Raw genomic sequence first — 16,764 nt, 5'->3', positions numbered from 1 at the left:
CTTTGCAAAGGTTTTATGAATACTTTAAAATTAGTTTATTAGCAGTTATTAATTAGTTCTTAAACAGATCTTCCTGGTTATTTATCTTACTTTGTCTTCTCCATCAGTCAGCATTAAGCCCGTCATCAGCTATTTATACTCATCAGATCAAACAGGTTACTCTTGCCCTTCTTATTAATTTGTTATAACTGTTCATTAATGATATTTAGGGTGTTTATGTAATTTATAACCATAAAATAATTTTAGTAATTGTTATTAGGAATTGGTATTATGTAATTATGAACATGTGATTTAATGTATGTGGTACACTAGTGTTATACTTTGAAAGAACACTGTCCTACTGTATGAGTTCTTGTATGAGTACTACATGCTTAACGCCATGCTGGTAAATATCACCTAAAAGCATCATATTACTTAATCACGCCAAAGTACAAACTCTGATAACTGGAAATGAACTAATATGAGCATAAAAACATGTTTTGTATGATGCCTAATTCTGCATGTGGGCGCCAGATTGACATCCTGTACATCTTCTATCCATATCTTGTAATCTGGAATATATATATATTATTTTCTCATAATTTTTTTTGATTTGATATGGATTTTTGAACATCATAGTACTACTGATGGCACTAGACAGCAGCTCAATCCTCCCTGATCTGAGAACACCGGTTCTAAGTTGAAACAATAATGGACAGGGCAGAGGGAGACTGACCCGTGATGCACTCATAAGACCCTACGTCCTGACATTGTATAAAAACAAGCACACGTGTGTGTGTGTTTATCCTCCCCTGGAGCAGCGATGAAGAGAGAGTGAGTTAGACGCACGCTCCTCCCGATGGAGGCCAGGCCCACAGGCACTCGGTGAATATTCAAATGCGCAGGTCAGGAGGCAACAGCCAATACGTTGGTTAAATTGTCTGCGCACGTTTTGGAAATGATTGTGATGGAGTTCACCTACGCTGAAGACGCGCTCTCCTCAGACCGGCCCCCGTGAGGACCGAGCAGCTATTAATGCAAACTCCGCTAACTCCGATGGAGAGGAAGCTGCAGGCCAGATGAAGACATTTCAATGTGACTTCTTAGTCACCCATCTGACTCACGCTGGAACTTCAAAGCCATAAAGCAAAGAGGAGGAGAAAAGGAGGACAGACAGAGTTGCTTTGGAAAAAAGAGACTTAACGCCCACCTCCACAGAAGCCAGGTGATGTCACTGCCTTGACAACACTCTTTATCCTGTCTCTCTTTATCCTCTCTCTCTCTCTCTCATTCTCATGCCTTCTCCCACTGTCTCTTTCTCTTTCCCTCTCTCTCCCTTTTTTCTTTTTCTCCTCTTTTTCCTCTTTCTTTCTCTACATCTTTCCCTTCACTCTCCCTGTCTCTATTGTACCCTTTCTCTCTCTATCTCTCTTTCCCTCTTTCTCTCACTCTCTATCCTTCCCTATCATCTCTCTTTCTCTCTCTCTCTCTCTCTCTTTCTTTCATTCTCACTCATTCTCCCACTGTCTCTCTTTCTCTCCTCTCTTTTTCTGTCTCTCTCATTCTCGCTCATTCTCCCACTGTTGTTCTCTCTTTCCCTCTCTCATTTTCTTTCTCTCCTCTTTTTCTATCTCTTTTTCTTCACTCTCCCTGTCTCTATTATACTCTTTCTCGCTCTTCTCTCTCTCCTTCTTTGTCTCGCTCTCTATCCCTCGCTCTCCCTCTTTCTATATCTATCTTTTATATCAATCTCTAATTTTCTCTCTTTTTATTTCTACTTTGTTTCTTTCCTTTCTCTCTTCATCTCTACTCTCTCTCCCTCGCTCTCCCTCATTCTCTTTCTATATGTTTCTGTTTTGTATCAATCTCTCGTTTTCTCTTCTCTCCACCTCTCCTCTGTCCTTCTCTCTCTCTCTCTCTTTATTTCTACTTTATTTTTCTCCTCTCTCTCTTTACTCTCTTTCCCTCCTCTCTCCTCTCTTTCTTTATCTTTCTCTTTATCATCTCTTTCTCTTCTCTCACTTTCACTCTCTCTTGCTTTCTCCCTCTTTCTCTTTCTCTCTTCTTTCTTTATCTTCCTCTGTACCAACTCTCTCTCTCTCTCTCTCTCTCTCTCTCTCTCTCTCTCTCGTTTTTGGACAGATGGTGATTTTGAAACAACAATAGAACATCAGATCAGACTAAAGATCATTTATCATCTCTCACTGCTGATGTGTGTGTGTGTGTGTGTGTGTGTGTGTGTGTTAGAGGCTAGTGGAAAATGTGAGGGTCTAAAACGCAGAGATCAAACTCCAAGGACACACACACACATACACACACACTGGTTGGCGGAAGCTGCTCTAAACGAATGTGTTTATTGTTCATTTAGCTGGTTGCGGCGCAGTGAGAAGAGATGAAAGCCGAGTCTTTCAGTGACTAATGCGATAAGTGTCACTTAAAGCTCCTCACACAAAACAGCTACAGAGATTCCACGAGATGACATGATCGATAAAATGAAAAAATGACGCTGAGGGAAAGAGTGGGAAAAGAATGACACAGGCCAACAGCAACAACACACACTCACACACACACACACACACACACACACATAAATATACTCACACAATCACAAACCCATCCAGACGTGAACTACTGTTCAAAAGTTTGTACTGTTGTGAAGTACTGGTCAAAAGAATCACTGTTTTCAATCATTTAAAACTAATCGATATCGGTGGAGTGGGTGATGTGGAAACAATAAAAGGTCACAACACAAGTTGGAACAGACAGAATGTTCCAGTAGTGCCATATTTAGAAATACTATCAAAATACATGCAGTGGCCCCATAAAGCACTTAGACAATTATACACTAACAAGATCACTAATTTGCTCAATTACAATCACATAATACCCATGTGTCAAACACAAGGCCCGGGGGGCAGATCAGGCCCACCACACAATCCTATCCGGCCTGCGAAAATATTTTAATTTTCTATTAATATTATTCTGTTTCACAGTGGGCTGCACTACAGTCCGCAGCATGCACTGCAATGTAATGTGTACTGACTCTCCGACCCCAACAACAATCTATGGGACAGCAGTTACACCTCAATTCCACACAATTCCACACCAGGCATATCACCAAAATGCATTTCAGTTGCAGTTCAACCAATATAAATGCGTAACATCAGCTCAGCAGCTCAGAAACTGAGCCCAAGTCTTAATGAACTTGCAGCAAAGAAAGGATGCCAGGTTAGTTCAAGCGAATAGGTAGGTTTAAAAGATCGAGATCCTGGGGACATTTAATTTTCAATATTTCACATGTCCATGTAATATTTCAAAGTTGACTACAAGTGCTTGTATTTTACTATTGAAGTTTTTGCATATTTTGAATAAACAATGGCCAGTTGGGTTTACAGCACAACTTTAATTAAAAATAAAAAACATTTTTTTCTCTGGTCCACAGATTTGATGAGATTTTTTAATATGGCAATTTTACTGGTTGAGTTTGACACCCCTGACATGATAGATCAATTGCGCCCAATTGTGTACCAACACAGGCCTAACAAATAAAGCTTAATGCATAGTGAATAAATTATTTAACCCCTTAAAAGGCCTGTTTTATTACACATTTCTATAATCTAAGAATAGCTCAGTCGGTTTGCATTGAAGTCTCTGTAGTTACTGAATAATAAGCCTTAGTATGTCATAAGCTTGGGATTTTAAGGGGTTAATATTGTCTAATTTAGTCTTTACTGAACAAAGTATAAGACCTTAACCCATTTATATCCTTACTGGAATTTTTATATTTCCTTTACTATGGCTGTTCATAGAGCTCCACTGGGCACAAATCTGAAAACAAAATCCAAACTGGTCACACAGTTGGGCTACCACATCCGGTTTTCTTATTATACTTTACTTTATGGTCCTGTGGTCAGAAACTTTGAATGGCGTAGAGGGGTGCTGATAAATTAGGCAGCAACAAGTGGGCTACAGTCTGTAACTGTACACTTATAGTGGGCCTATAAGGTAGGTGGACATAATAAAAAGGACAGTGAGTGTAGATCCAAGGTAGGTGTACCTTCTAGTAATTCTGTAAATGGTTCTTGCATGAAAACTACAAGGAACTGGAATTAAAAAAATGGTACTGCCTGATTCAGAATCCTGTGGTAACCTGTGGATTTATGTGATATTTATGAGAGAAATTATGGTCTGAAGCCAAATTAGACATAAAAGGCCAACAAATGTAATAATTATTATTATGATGACAGGTGGAAAATGAACTAGAATCAGAAGTTGGTTCACATTTTGGTCAGTTCTCTAAACAAACTTAGAGAAATAAGAGTGATTCTTCTATGGCATTACTCCAAAGCACGCTTTATTAAATATTACATTAATAAACTAACTGTTCAGTTGATTAGAACATGTATTTAATATTAAGATCAAGTTTGGTACCAAATTAACTAAAGATTTGAGTCCTAATGAAGCCTTATTTAAAAGTTTTATTACACACTTTTATAACCTAAGAATAGCCCAACCAGTTTCCACTGAAGTTCCTGTAATTACAGAATAATAAGCCTTAATATGTAATAAGCCTGGGATTTTAAGGGGTTAACCAAGTCATGTGACTCAAGTTCACGCCTCTGAGTGATTCCAAACTTTTGAAAGGTAGTGTAAAAGCACACACACACACACACACACAGAGCACACTCCCTTACAGTCACACACACACACACACATCCACACCAACAAAATATATTCAAACCACGGCTTAGTTTTGTCACGTCCGTTTGATGCAACTCTTGTGGAACAAAGAGGAGATAAAAGGAGGAATGCGCGAGGCAGGGAGAGAGAGGAGACAGCACACACTCGCTCCAGCATACACTCGCTACAGCACACACTTCCAGGCATTGAGAATAATACGGTCTGAAAAGCATTACCCAAAGAGTTCCACAACTCCGTCCAATCCTGACAGCCTTTCTTCTCCGCGAGCAAACAACTTGGCTCCTGAATTTCAAACCATTAAAGAAGCTCCGCACCTTAAAGAGAACGCAAGGACATACAGCCTGCATCACATCTGGATTTCTAACTAGACATCATCTTCAAGATGTTGGACGCATGATGGATGTGCGGCAGAGACTGCAGTGGTTTTGTGTTCAGTCTAGCAGACAAATAAACATGAGTCATTTTTGGTCTATTGGAGCTGGATGAGTTTTACCCAAGGAGGTTGTGTAATGTAGTTTGTGGGATTTGAGTAGCTGATTCTTATGAGTCAATATATCTGGGTTATTTCACCAAATTCCCAGGTTATTGCCTGGATGTTAACGTCAGCGTTACACCACAGGACACACTCAATAACAATAACAACACAGAGCATAGATGTGTCTGTTAGCATGTTTTGTTATTCTATTAGTGTGAGGTGGATTGAAAGAGGGTTACTATTCAAAAGGAGCTCTGGGTTCAGCCAATTACAGAAGATCATTCTCTGCACAATTATTGCTCATAATAAAACTACGGAGGGACCCTGACACTCATAATGGAATTCTGTTACATTTAATGTTGCTCCCTTAGGTCAGGGGTCAGCAACATGTGGCTTCAGAGCCACATGCAGCTCTTTACTGCCCTGTTGCGGCTCCACAGCAGAATTAGATTTTTAGGTAAAAACAAAAACAACCTTCATTTGCAGTAAAATAAAGCTCTGCTGATCGTTCTAACACAGTTTAACACTGAATGGTCTTAAATGCTGGGGTTATTATATTTTTTTAAGCCTATACTAGTACATTAGCACATGCTGAGACATATTTACAGCTTGGATGGTAAAACGGACATAAAATGTTGTGGCTCCCATGGTGGTTTGATTTTTATTGAAAGGACAAAATGGCTCCTGCCTTATGTCCACGAACATTGTTTGTGTGAGTTTATGAACCGAAACAGCCCAAATTCGCCTTTTTCCAACCTCTCATTATCCCTCAGAAATAAACTGTCTAAATTTGTTACTGTGTCTTTAAGATGACATATGCAAATGACTTCTTTTCTGGTTGGCTCATGTATACTGTTCAAAAACCAGTCCAGGCCTAAACACGGCTGATAAATTCACCATGAATGAGCGTGGTGGACAAAGCGGAAATGTGTGTTTTTGTGACATCACAAAGCAAAACAATCAGAATGGGTTGCATTAGTTTCTATAATGGGTTTTAGAAACATATACTAATGCAACTAATGGGTTTCAATAATATATAAGGACTGTATTGACTGTAGAGTGAATAATATGAAACTTTAACAATGTTTGCATATTACATCAAGCACCTTTATTCAAAGTAAGGAAAACTAATCAAGCTTGAAAAGGGCTTTAGATGGAGTTACCAAGTGTCACAGTGGCATCAAGGTAACTGATGAGACACAGGAAAGAATCGTCATTAACACTGACCCTGCCAGTGTAGCGGAGCTTTGTCCCAGTCAATACTGCACCCAGTGGTACAGTATTATCTGTCTTCCAGCACACACAGCTAAAAGCCCGGCTGCTCTTTAAGTGTCGTCTTCCTCTGACCCCACCTGCTCCTTCAGACTGCCGAGACATGAAAATCATTTTCTAAACACTGGACACGTGACCGGTGGTGTGCGGATGCGTCTGGCCTGGTTGGCTCTAATGCATCCTGGTCAAATTGGCCCTGAATGATTGAGTACATGCAGAGCAGAGGAGGCTGCTAATGGCTTGTGAGGTCACACCCTCCAGGGGCTTGGGGACAGAAGAGGCCGCAGTTTCCTCTGAGAAAGCAGAAACTGGGCCAACTCCCTCTCCATTGTTCTTAGAAATGAATATGGACTATATGTTGCTATTCCTGTTGCCTATAAGCAGAGGCACTGTGACTTTACAAGCTGAGGGAGGATGTGCTCCCTCCTAATTAAACCTCATTCACATTCCTGAGTTGATTCACAGAAAAAACACCACCCTCAAATCTTCAGTAAGTGTTGGTCAAAAGGCTGCACCAAAACTCAAGACAGACAGACAGACAGACAGACAGACAGACAGATAGATAGATAGATAGATAGAGATAGATAGATAGATAGACAGACAGACAGACAGATAGATAGATAGACCAAACAGAGAATACAGAGGTAGACAGATAGATAGATACATAGATAGACAGACAGGCAGACAGACAGACAGACAGACAGACAGACAGACAGACAGATAGATAGATAGATAGATAGATAGATAGACCAAACAGAGAATACAGAGGTAGATAGATAGATAGATAGATAGATAGATAGATAGATAGATAGATAGATAGATAGATAGACAGATAGATAGATAGATAGACAGACAGACAGATAGATAGATAGATAGATAGACCAAACAGAGAATACAGAGGTAGATAGATAGATAGATAGATAGATAGATAGATAGATAGATAGACAGACAGACAGATAGATAGATAGACCAAACAGAGAATACAGAGGTAGACAGATAGATAGATATATAGATAGATAGACAGACAGACAGACAGACAGCCAGATAGATAGATAGATAGACCAAACAGAGAATACAGAGGTAGATAGATAGATAGATAGATAGATAGATAGATAGATAGATAGATAGATAGATAGATAGATAGATAGATCAAACAGAGAATACAGAGGCAGATAGATAGATAGATAGATAGATAGATAGATAGATAGATAGATAGATAGATATTGTATGTGTCAGGTAATTAATCAACAGTCTGAAAAGTTTTAAGGTTGTTACATTGTTCTGCATGGTATCAACAAGACATTGCGATACTCTGCATCCCCAATAAAATGTACTAGTGTTGGAAGAATTTATACAGTATACTAATAAAGGCCCAAGTATCAATATCCAATATTCAATATGCATTAGGTCAGTTGGTATACAAAAAGGTTATCAACAGGGCAAAGGTGTCAGTGGTGGTCTGGGTGTACTTGGTTGGATAGCTCAGTGGATAACACACTCATCCTGCACACTAGAGACTGGAGGCTGGATTCTCCATCCAGGCAAGAAGACCAGCATCATATTCCCATATGACTCTTATCACTAATTTCCCTTGCATTGGAAATCACTCTGGATCAGAGCATCTGCTATTTATGTAATTACAGGAGGAAGTATGTCACTTTGTCTGCTGTTGTGCTCCAAAGAAAATTGAAGTAAGATGAAGTGTAAGTGTCCACAAAATAGATACAAATTTTTAAAAGTGGCAACAGAATCATACAATTGCTAACGCATTATGACAATATTGTGCTGTGAAGCCTCTAGTGATTCTTACCCCTAACAAGAACTCTCTATGCATCAAAGGAACTTAGTTTAAGTATGACTCTACTAAAAGATGTGGAGTCGGACGGCAGCCATGCAAAGGCCCGGGCAAAAGGCACTTTCTGCAGTGTGTGCTCTGTGAGAATCTCAACGGAGTCTTGCACAGCAGCTCCCACAAGACGTTTTCAAAGATTCTAGTTTTGGAGATAAAAAAGTCAAATCAGTGAACATGCTTGTCAAAGTGTAGCTGTAGATGTAACAGCTGATATAGTCTGCCTCATTCACTTACTAGTCCTGCGTGACTGGATTAAAGGGGAGGAAGATAACTCCGATAAATATCCTCTTTGCAGCCAGGGACTGTCCAGCTTCGATTAAAAAAACACAGGAAAAAAAACGGCAGCATCTGCTTTTCTCTTCTCTGCAGTCTTAATCACTGGGGTTCTGATATGCCTGCTTTTTCCAATTCTGCACAAGTTGCAGAGCCCCGAGTTGCACGTCATTCCTAAGCAAGGCACGGCTTTCCCTCAGCCTTCAAACTTACGAGGCAGCACTCAACATGAAGGGGCAGGGAGAAAAAAAGAGAAAAGAAAAGAGGAGAAGAAAGAGAGGGGGGGGTTTATTTGGATCGCTTTTCATGGAGTGTGAAAAGGGCTTCCGCAATCCCCAAATCAATCCCGACCTGCTGGAAACTGAGCTAGAGGTGAGAGGTGCTTAGCTCTCGCTGCTACATCACAGAGCAGTGAGTGACTGTGTGTGTGTGGGTGTGTGTGAGTGTGTGAGTGAGTGTGTGTGTATGTGTGTGTGTGTGTGTGTGTGTGTGTGTCAGACAGACACAGAGTGAGAGAGACTGAGAAAGAATTAAAGACAGAAAGGAAGAGAGACACGACAGAGAGCAGTGATTGTAGCTTATTTGTAAAAGCATATAATAAAACTCGTCTAGTTTGATCATTTCATTTGTTTGGTATCAGTACTGTCACTTTTTTGAACCATGTGAAAATGCAAGCTGCTCATTAAACAGTGTGAATGTTTAGCAACAAACATACCAATAAAAATGCTACAAAATAGGCTATACACTTGGCCTTGCTCTCTCTGGGTAAGAGAGAACAAGGCCATCACTCAGTGCAATGTTAGCCAAGACGGAAGTCTGGTAGCTGATAACAGAATTAGCCATTAGTGTTCTCCTCCAAGCGTGTTGAGCTGTAGAATGTTGTTTGTCTTTTCAGCAGTTTGAAAAGACATGGTGGAGCTTCACATGACTCAGCATGGAACCATGCACTTGCCTTCACCCTCACAGCTTGGTAGTACTGCACGATGGGGGGCCAGCAGGTGGGAAATTCCTGGGACGTAACTTGGGGAAAATTGGGTACAAATCCCAAAAAACATATAAAAAAGGAACAAATTTCCTTCTAGTTTGAGTTAATTCTGATTAGACAATATGGTTGGTTGGAAAGTGCTTTCTTACAACAGCTGTATCACTGAGCACTGGCTGCTAATACTTACTTACATTATGTAAGTATGTACATAATGTAGGTAAGTATGTAATTATCTGCATTATATGACATCTATAAGAAGGAAAGGACAGGAGAAGGAAAAAACACACTTTACTTTTAATGTAATGGAACCAGGTCCAATGGAACCAGACTTTTTTCTGAAAAATTCTGGGTCATTTCTTTTGGTCCATTCATCATGAACTTCACCCATAATGTAAAGGACAACAGGCATTTTCAAATTATGTCAAAAACTGACAAATGACAAAAATGGAGATACAAGGTTTTGTTCTAACAGCAGCTATATATATATATATATATATATATAGCTGCTGGTGGAAGAAATAGGCAATATTAAAGCACACTGCATACAATGTTTAGGGCTTCTTTGCTTTTTTCTTTGCAGAACTGTCTTATAAAAGCAACAGAACACTTGAGATTGTGATAATCTATTGTACTCATTTTCAGTGTGTGCCTGTGACCAAATCACAACTATGATGTTATTTGCAATGAATCTATACTTAATTATACCATTTTGATGATATGAGGGTTATTCCAACAGGCACAATATGTTAGTATGTGGCTAAGTCTTGTGGGATGACATGATATTGGTCTCAGCAGCATTAGACACTACACTGCACTTTACTGAAAGTAATGCAGACAGGCCTTAATTTCCATATGAAACTTAATTTCAAAGGGCAGCTGGTCGATTTTCATTCTCATCAAGTTACCCAGCAATGACAAGAGCTCAGTTTGGTTAAGAAGAGTGTAGCTAACTTAAATTATTTTAAAACTCAGCGACTCCCTTTCCACAATTTTGCCAAATTATGTTATCACTGAAAAGATTCCAGTGAAAAGCCATCATAAATCATGTTAACTGAACACACACTCTAGTAATCCCTACAGTCAGTGGCTGCCCTTCATTCTGAAAGGTCTTTTTCCAACAGGCAGCTTTAAACAAGCCCTGACCTGTCCAGTGAAGTCATCGCAGACAGAGCCCTAATCTCTTCACGACAGAAAGCTCAAAATAAAACGACACGAACGACGCCATAAATAATTCTCCGCTTCTTAGCTGTGATACACAGAACATTATCTTGCACCGCTCCTCCAGGGCAAAAGAATATTTGAGAGTAATGGGGAGCGATATGTGAGGGAAGGAGGGAATGAAGCACCTCTGAATAAATAATAAACTGCTCATTTGTCTGTCGCTCCCTCAGCCACTTGGGGTAAATCCCTGACATCTCTCCTGCATGCTCAAGCGCCACTCTGGAGGGCCTCGCGGTGGCTCTGCCGTGATCTAGTGGGCTGCTTTCACTGCCTCTAACTCTCCAGTCAGACAGGCAACAGCACATCCACCACCTTCCCAAAGTTGATAAACTGCCTCAGACTGCATCCACTGGATTTTGCCCCAGCAAAAAGGTTTGGCACACTTGACTAAGTGAATGTATGTTTATTATCAGCTTGAAGAAATTTTGATGTAAAAGCTTATCACTGCTGCTGGAACAAAACCTTGTATCTCCATTTTTGTCGTTTTCAGTTTTTGACATACTCTGAAAATGCCTGTTGCCCTTTACATTGTGTGTGAATTTCATGATGAATGGACCAAAAGAAATGTCCCAAAATTACTTGGAAAAAAGTCTGGTTCCATTGACTTGCATTAAAAGCAAAGTATGTTTTTGCTTCTCCTGTAAAGTTCTCATTTTGGAGATATGAGGTTTGGGTCCAACAGTGAAGATATGTAACAAGTGCTCAAACCTGCTGGAAAAGCATATAAATAAGGCTTCAAAGGTAGCATCAATAAAAAGTACAAGCATGAAGCAGCTTGATAATGTGTAAAGCAACATCAAAGCAAAGGGCGTCTAATTTTAGGAATCTAAGATGGAAATGGCTTGTTTTGTTTAACATTTTTTGGTCACTTCATAATTGCTTATATGAGTTTTGTTGTCTTCAATATTATTCCTATATGGAAAATAGAAAAAAATAAAGAATAACCTTAGTCTAAAAAAGAAATGTTCCTAAACATGTTCCTGTATAAGGATCGCAGCCTATTTTATCGACCTTGTTGAGGTCATGTTTTTTCTCTTCTAAGGTAAAGTGAGTAATTTTAGCCGTCTTTCACCTCTAGTTACGTTCATGCGGAGCAGCAAAGCCAGAAATTCGGCCCCAAATATGGCAGCCACAACAGAAAAATCACGTGACTGAAACCTAGGATAGTACGTCTACTGGACCCCAGGAAGAATAGAGGCTATTGTGATAGCGGCTAATGGGATCCTAAAGAAAAAATAAACAAACAAATAAACAAACTGATTACGAACATTTAGAATATTTTTTGACAGTAGCCATAAAATGCAACTTCTATTTCTTTTTTCTTCTCTTTTCCTTCAGTTTTTGCACTTTGCAGTTTTGCTCTTCAATAACATTGACAGATTATGATGTAAATGTGTTTTACAAATTATTTTTCCAAAATACATACTTTCAACTCCACAGTGCAGCAAGTGTTCATTCCATTTAAATGCTACTTTTATTGCAGTTAAATGTGACTTTCTAATATGAAGAAAGCTGCAGTTGTGTCGTCCATTTTACTTCAGCATGGAGAGGTGTGAACTGTTTTCACAGCAGGGGGTCTCACTCCTCCCATTTCACCCCTCATTGCAGGAGGAGGCTACACTTTAAAAAGGTTCTTCACACTCACACATTTCATGTACAACAATGATTCTCTAAAGAACCATCCACTGAAAGAACAGGGAACCAAAAATTGTTCTTATTAGGCACTTTTATTCATTTATAGATACTGTTTAGTCCACAGTTTGAAGTATACTACGGTGTATACTACTAACCTGTCAAACTCCTGGAAGGCCTCAAAGGCCAAAGAGTGCTTTCCCTTTTCTAACATACCAAACTCAGCCAATGAAGGCCTCGGTCAATAACTGCTGAACTGCATTAGGTCTGTTGAATGAGGTAAAGCGCTGACGTCTCCAGCGCTGGAGTCTCAAAAAGCTGTCATTCAGCATCCTCGCTAACAATTAGCTATTGTTAGCAAAGCCTAAGCACAAAACCTTCCCTGCTTCAAGCAGCCGGCTTTCAACTTCGCTTTCCGTCTGTGATCTTTCCAAACATGTTAGAGCACCCTTCCTCACCAAAGAAGAAACAAAAGGAAGAAATAACAGGTTTGTGATAATGAATTAGCCGCCGAGACACTTTGAGGAAATAATGCTAATTACAACAAGCTAGCATCTCAGCGCTTAATTAGAATAACGGATAATGGGTAATGGATGTGCAGTGGCCAGACTTCAGAGGCAGATGAAAGTGAAGGTTAGGGGGGCCCAGTTCGACTCTTGAAGCCGCGCGAGAGGTGTTTGCACGGTGCATGTCGGTTGCTCGTGTGTTAGCGTGCGTAAGCTAAGCATCTCTGCACTCAGCAGATGTCCCTCCCACGCGTGTGGCAGCCGTTACAGGTGCATCCTGGGCCCCTGCCGCCTCCCTACGCTCCATATAATATCACAGCCACAAAGGAGTTTACAAAACACTCTGCTAACTGCCAATTACAGCGAGCAAGCCACCGCCTGCACAGGCGCCTCTCCGCAACTCTCTAAAGGTGCAGTTCCCACGAGTGTGAAATGAATGAGGAGCTATTGTGAGTGTGTAGAGGAGAGATATGAGGAGGACGGTGAGAAAATGAGAGATGATGTTTGGCTAAGACTCATATATATGCTCATTTTACACTGTCACTGTCATACCAAAACAACTTCGTTTTTTTTTTAACACCATTTGAAAATGGCAGCTGGCCCTTACATTGTGTAAACATTTCATACCGAAATGAGCAATAAAAAAAGGTCCAAAATGACTTCTTCTTACGTTAACCTACATTATAGCTAAGAACATTTTTTTTCTTCTCCTGTAAAGCACCATTTTGGGGAATACAATATTTTGGTATGACAGTATACACAGTTAGAAATAAAGGTTCTGTGCAGGGATATTTCTCGTTCATTAAGGTACAAACAATGCAAAAGTTCCCTCAAAGGTACAACAGTGGTTTTAAGGCCCAACTGTGCACCTTAAATACGTTTTTCCAGGTGAAAAGTTCGTATTTGTATCTTTTCACAGCCAAATGTTTTAAAACAGAACAGCAAAATGGAGCCTGGAGACGAGATGGGGTGTGTGGAGTCAAAATATCATCTCAGTGGATTATGGTACAGTTATGTTGCCTGACTAAACGTACTGAGATGTACCTTTGAGGGTACCACCCCAGTGACAAGAGAGTGCAAAGGCAGTCACAACATTGCTCAAAACAATTTATGTCAGCGATAAGTTTGGTTTTATCTCGAAAAACTCTATTTAACATTAGAATAAATAAATAAATAAATAAAATAAACATGCAGTAAAATGTAACAAATATGTCCTGTTTTCAGCTAGTAATATGTGGTTAGAGGGACCCAAGTTTGGTTCTTGACCTCTCAGTGCAGTCACTGCATGAGGGCTGCATGATGAATCATTTTTATATCAACTCTCTTATATAAACTTGCCTAAGCTTTAAAATGGAAAAACAACGCAATAACAACAAAAGCATGAACAGCTGCATGTTTGATTCTATGTACACTAACAAGGCTGCGTTCAGATGGCAGCGCCTATTCTGCAAAAAATCTGTGTCTGAATTGTGCTTGTGACAACTTTAGAAGGAGCAGAGTGGACTTTATGGCCAGTTTAAGTTCAACACCACATCACACTTCACACTAAATGTATAAAGTAAAGAAACTAGCACTTATTTTGCTTCTCTTTTCGAGGAGAATGATGAGAAGAAAACGTAGCAAGTGCCTTGAATGCCACAACCAGCAAAGTGACAGTAAAGTAAACCACTCACTAAGCTACAGTGCTGAGGGACACTCAACCATCTCTCAAGGTCTTTTAGCAAACCTCAGTGAGAGGAATGTAGAGGACAGTACATTAACGGTACGAGTATCTTTGAGCTGTACAGCCCCGTGCGTGCTCTCTGGTTCAATTTTACCCACCCTCTTTTTTGACTGGGTATCTTGTGAAAAGTGACATTTGACGAGTGGAGCTTTTCTCCCTTAAGTTGTACATTTTTCAATGCACTCTACGAGGATCGCTGGTGGAAAAAAACGCAAACCATGGTGGAAAAAAACAATCTGCTGAGGAACAAAAGGAGCCCACAGAATCTGCGCCCTGCTCTGGACACAATGCCATTTTGAGCAGAAAGCAGCAACTACAGGCCATATTGGTCAGAAAAACTGTACTTAGATATTTTTCTCAAATCATTCAGCTCTAATGCATGGATGTGTTCAATTTCACCAGCAGCACACCTGATTTAATTCAATGAAGGATTGATTAGATTAACTACGTACTGGATGGTAATGGTAAACCCTGGGCTTCCTCAAGGAGAGATCTGGAAATGCTTATGCTAACACACTTATCAAAATATGTGATTTGACCAGAAGTGCTCAAACTTTTGCATAGGACTGTAGGTTGGTCTAATAAAATATCTCACGTGTAATATTCATATCTCCATTTTGAATCAACTTCCTTCATCAACAGAGCTCTAAATGAGAATATTGAACATCTTTTAGTGACAGTTAAATGCCAACAGGTTAATTAAATCTCAAATGAGACTATGAGCAGAATAATAGTGGAGCGAATGAAACATAATATTTGAGAGAAGTGTTTGGGGGAGGGGGTGGGGTTGGTGGGGGACTGAACAGCACCTCAAAAACATTTCGCTCAGAACAATTCATATTAGGAAGTTGACGATGTAAACAGCCTGTGACCAAAATCGATTTAAGCCATCAATCACTGTCTCCTAAACTCACAAGTTTAAAAAATAAAAACGATTTTCCAATATGGACAAATCCATTACAGATTAAATATGTGCTTACTCAGACTTTCTTTGTCATAGAAAATATTAAAAACAGATCACTTCAGGTTCAAACATTTATGGCTACGCCTAGAGGGGTGAGAGGGCATCTAAAAAGGAGAAACAGTTAGTGGGCTACATATATACTGCTCATGCTGGACCAATAAAAACACCACTGTCCCAGATAAAACAGCCCAGGAGAGCTGAGAGAAAGTTCTTAACAGTGCTATTGAAAAACGATGAGGCTCCAAGTGTGTCCAAAAGTTTGTAGTCACCTGCTCATCCAGTGTTTCTTCTGAAATGAAGGGTATTAATAGGGGTTTGTGCCCTCTTTGCTGCAGTAACAGCCTCTACTCTTCTGGGAAGGCTTTACACTAGATGTTGGAACATTGCTGTGAGGATTTAATTGCATTCAGCCACAAGAGCATTAGTGACGTCAGGTACTGATGTTGGATGGTCAATTCTGGATCACTCAAACTCATCCCAAAGGTACTGAATGCAGCTCCACTGCTCCACAACCCAGTGCTGGGGGTCTTATACCCCTCTAGCTGATGCGTAGCATTGATCATGGTGACCGTAGGCTCATGTGCAGCTCCTCCAGAGCGTCCCATTTTAATGGGTGCACCTTAAACTGAAATCATCAATTATAAAGGGTGGCTGGATACCATTGGACATATAGGTTAACAGCCAAGCCAGATATACACTTTATAGTTCCACTTCTTAAGATTTAAGAGGGAAAATTTCCTCAATCTTTTGTCTGTACTTAAAAATAATCCCCACGCATCCTTCAATTTTCTGAAAAAAAACATAGGCTTTGTCCTCTGAAAAGGGGGAAAAATCCACTTAGCTCTCACTCCTCCCATTCACTGGTCATATATCAAGTTCTGCTTTCTGCACTGCCATTTACTGTGGTTAGAGCCCAGAATACCGATGAACTGGTCAAATGACAATTGCAGTGATGATTTATATGTAAGCTCCTTTCTGAATGCCTGCTGATAGCTCTGAATTGAGACGGAGAAAAGAAATTCCGCTGGATTATAGCAGGAAAGAACGGGAGCGGGGACGACAGGGAGATGTTTGCCAGAATCCAAAAATAAAAAAAAAATGACATTGAAAAAAGGAGGCAAGAAAAATGGATTCAGATTTGGAGCAGCCTCTTTTAAATCCAGAACAAACATAAAATACAC

General features: G+C 39.9%; 1 protein-coding gene across 2 annotated transcripts in view; it reads right to left on the bottom strand.

Annotated features, from left to right (window-relative positions):
* The window catches only part of foxn3 (forkhead box N3), a 144,942-nt gene that overhangs the window by 36,341 nt on the left and 91,837 nt on the right, over window positions 1-16,764 (bottom strand). The gene's annotated exons all lie outside the window — the stretch shown is intronic.

The sequence above is a fragment of the Colossoma macropomum genome, unplaced genomic scaffold (genome assembly GCF_904425465.1).
Source record: "Colossoma macropomum unplaced genomic scaffold, Colossoma_macropomum, whole genome shotgun sequence".
NCBI lineage: Eukaryota > Metazoa > Chordata > Actinopteri > Characiformes > Serrasalmidae > Colossoma > Colossoma macropomum.
The sequence above is the reverse complement of the archived record's forward strand: the minus strand, read 5'-3'. Positions and strand labels throughout refer to the sequence as shown.